We start from the raw sequence: 4,307 nt of genomic DNA, 5'->3' as shown, positions 1-4,307 counted from the left end.
CCGTTCCGATCGAGGGGGGGAGTATAGTGCTAAAAGCAAAGGTTGCAAGTTTTATCATCCGCAAACAAAACGTATTCTGGTTTCACGGGATGTAGTGTTTGTGGAAGATTCTGTTCAGCCCTTGCTGTCATGTTATAGAGACAGTAGTGTAAGCTCACAGGACATTTATGACACTTTGTTGCCTCTTTTCAGTGGTGGAAATACAAATGTAAGTTCCAATGAGGCCAATGTACAGCCTATGGGGGTTTTTGACAATGTTATAGATCAGCCTATTACTGATGCAGATGTACATGATGTACTTGATGAGGAAAGGGCTGAAAATCAGTAGGCTAGAGGTATGCCAAAATGGCTGGTGCACACTTTGCGTGACAGTAAATTGGATGTATTTTTTTCTAGTCGTACTCGTTCAAGCTCTCGCCATGCATCTTATGCATCAGATTGTTATGCTTTGGCTGTGTCTAGCTTACATGATGTTGAGGAGCCTCTGTCTTTTGATGAAGCACAGAATTCAAAAAATTGGATGGTTGCCATGCAATCAGAATATGATGCACTTATAGAAAATGACAACATGGACTTTATGTGATTTGCCTCCTGTCAAAAAGGCCATTGGTACAAAGTGGGTTTACAAGTTGAAATGCAAGCCGGATGGTGAGATCGATTGCCATAAGGCTCGACTTGTTGCAAAGGTTTATGCACAACAAAAAGGCAAAGATTATGAAGAGACTTTTGCTCCCACTTGTCTTATGACTACTGTGTGTTTTCTATGTGCATTGGCTGCTCATTTGGGTTGGGATGTACATCAATCAGACATTGTTACTGCTTTCTTGAATGGTGACATATTTGAGGAAGTTTATGTAACGCAGCCTCACGGTTTTGTCATAAAAGGACAAGAGGACAAAGTGTGCAGACGTAAGAAGGCTTTGTATGGGTTGAAGCAATCTCCTCATGCTTGGTATGAGAAAGCTGACACTCATTTGGTCAAACGAGGTTTTTGTAACAGTCCAACAGAAAGCACATTGTATGTAAAGCGTGAGGTTGATGTACTTCTCATTGTGGTTCTTTATGTCAATGACTTGTTGATCACTGGACCAAATGAGAGACATATTGCTGAATTTAAGGTTGATTTGAATGCCACTTTCAAGATGAAAGATTTGGGGTTGTTGCATCATTACTTGGGTATACAGTTTAAGTAGTGTGATGGTGGTATTGCCTTGTGTCAGAAAAGTTACATAGAGACATTGCTATGTAAGTTTGGACTTGAGGATTGCAAACCTATTGCCACTCCCATGGAAACAGGTTTAAAGCAGAGTCTACATTATGCTGGCGATCCTGCTAATGTCACTCTTTACCAAACTGTTGTTGGCTGCCTCATTTATGTATGCAACACAAGGCCAGATATTCAGTTTGCAATCTCACAGGTCAGTAGATTTATGCATAGCCCAGGGTCTAAGCATTGGCAGGATGTCAAGAGGATTTGCTGCTACCTTAGTGGCACTTTACATCTTGGCTTGTTTTATCCCAAGGGGGGATCATTGCCGCCAGACTTACATGCTTTTTCGGACTCAGATTGGACTGGTTGTTTTGACACGCGAGTGTCCACAAGTGGTTTTTGTTTCATGCTTGGCAGTTCATGTATATCATGGTTGAGCAAGAAGCAACCTACTGTGGCCACTTTGAGTTGTGAGGCTGAGTACAGGGCAATCTTCACAGCTACGGTTGAGTGTGTATGGCTCAGACGCCTTATGGCTGATTTGGGTGTTGGACAGGACACTACGAGCACTATCTACACTGACAATCAGAGCGCATTGTCAGTTGCGAGGAACCCAATTTTTCATGCTCGCACAAAGCACATTGAGGTGCATTACCACTATGTCAGGGAGAGGCTCTCAGCAGGAGAGATCAGCTTGGCTTATGTGCCAACACAGGACAACCTTGCAGATCTTTTCACAAAGGCATTGTCTCGTGAGAAGCTTGAAGCTTTCCGCAAAGCTTTGGGCTTACACCCCTTTGTGGACTGATCATGTCCTCAGGGCATGGCACTTCCCTTTACTCATGTGTCAGCTCTCGTTCACCACATCACTCCAGGGGAGATTTGTTACCATATACATGTGGTAGTGATGTGTGTGAACACACGAGGACCGCCGGGGCATTTTTTCCCTCTTTAGGAGGTTTTTTCCCCCGAGCATTGTATATACGCCCATCACTCTAGGGCTATCTATTTTTCCATTGCACATTCAGTAACACACTCTCTATTGTGTGCCTTGAGCTTCCTTCGTCTTCTCCAAGCTATGTGCGTTTCTCTGCAACCCTAATTCCAACACTTATGGAAGAAGGTATGCCAACTTATCTCCTTTGAATCATACGGGTCATATACAATAGGGACCTAGATTTTGTAGCTTGTGATTAAGGTTTAATATTATTTTGAGAATAAAATAAGCCAGAAAAAGCACAAAATTTCTTTGTTTGCAAAATTGCCAAATGAGAGTGTAAATATTTAATTTATAATCATCTTATATCTTATTCTAGGTTGTGTAAGTTATTTTATTGTGAATTGATGGTGTAAGCATTTGAAATAATTGTCCTTGTATTGCAAATAACTAGATTAAACGTATATTCGATATTTTTGTAAATATCAAATACTTTCATAAACAATGCACATCACTTGTATCAAATAGAAAACGGTTTATGAAGCATTTTTCCTTTGGTTTATGTGAAGATCTAGTTCTTCAATTGCAACAAGATTTTCTTCAAAGATAGAAAGTATGAGTATCTTGGTCCAAACTATGATTTTGTTTTTCTTTTGGATGATATAGAGAATTGGAACGGATATCTCGAATTTGTTTTAATAGAGGGAAGCTAGGACTAGTACAATTTTTTAGCATGTTAAAGATATGACACCCATTCACTTCTTTTAAAACTTCCAACATCCTTTGTTTTTGGAGATTCTGTCAAACAACCAAATTCTCATACATGGTGATTAAGAACATTGAAAAAATTATTTTATTGAATTTAATAATATACAAAATAATTCTATGTGATCGTGTGACTTCAAAATCAAGAAAATCATGAAATTGAAGACTTGGAAATCTATCTATAGTTTAAAATGAGCACCTACAAAGCTATTATTGATTCTCTTTCCAATGCTCCCATTTTCACTTTGAAAGCTACTGTTAGTATTACTTGAACTTTTCTCTTTTCATAAGGCCATAGGTTTTTATCCAATTCCAAATTCCTTTTATAGTCTACACTTGCAAAGAACCATATGGTCTTGAGTCCATAAGAGTGGCATAGTTTATGTTTTTATGTATTCTTCAAGATGCGTACCAAGAGAATTACATGTTTTTAGCTTATTTGGGTATCTTGTGTGATGGTCCAAGTGACACTTAAGAAGTGAAGAGAAATAAAATTTATGTAACGCTACGGGATCTAACGTTCAAAGCATACCATGTTATGGTCATAGAAACATACAGAGAGCACCCTATTTCCCTTGGGCCATAGAGTCCCAATATAGAACCCCTATAGATGCAATACGGTCACCAATGCCCTTGGGGAGTTGAGTACTCTTTGTTTGTAGTACATTAGGATGTTCAAGGGGAGCTTGGCCACCCTATGGCCATAAATCCATTGGGTTGTCTAAGTAACATAGAGGGAACCCTTTGGCACTATGATCTATGTTATCTTGAGTAAAAAGATCAAGCGGTTGTGGTGAGATGACAAAAATGTATCCTATGGCCCAAAGGCTATAAATTGCTTCTAGTTTCTCTATAAGGTACTCCATATAGGCTTGTTGGCAGATGGACTAGACGGGCACTCTCCTAGCTGACCACCTCATCATGAAGCCACAAAAATTTGTAATCCCATTATTATTTTTTCAAAAAATCCTTGTAAATATGAGACTCTAATTTATAGCCCAAATGATCTCTGAGCCAACCTGTGTAAGATCTAAGTTATAAAGTCTCAATTCAGGTATGAGCCTTGTAAGCCAGTCATTGGCCAAGAGAAGCCATGGATATGAAGCTTAATTTTTGTAAGTTTGAAAGGACATCTTGATCTATTATCAAAGGTTTGTTGGAGTTTGAAGCATACAATTGAGAGCAACTACTCTCTCACGCATTGTAATCCATATTTCTTGAGATTTAATAATCCAAATTTGTTTCGAACAATTGCATTGTATTCCTTGTCTACTACTTTAATCTAAGTGTAACCATTGTCAATTTAGTGGGCTATTTTAAGTGCATTAATGGTTATTTTTTGACATTTCGACCATAGGAGGGTGTTCCTACACCATAGGGAAACCTTTCTAGACT

The sequence above is a fragment of the Adiantum capillus-veneris genome, chromosome 5 (genome assembly GCF_014529385.1).
Source record: "Adiantum capillus-veneris isolate H3 chromosome 5, ASM1452938v2, whole genome shotgun sequence".
NCBI lineage: Eukaryota > Viridiplantae > Streptophyta > Polypodiopsida > Polypodiales > Pteridaceae > Adiantum > Adiantum capillus-veneris.
This window is presented reverse-complemented; position numbering follows the sequence as displayed.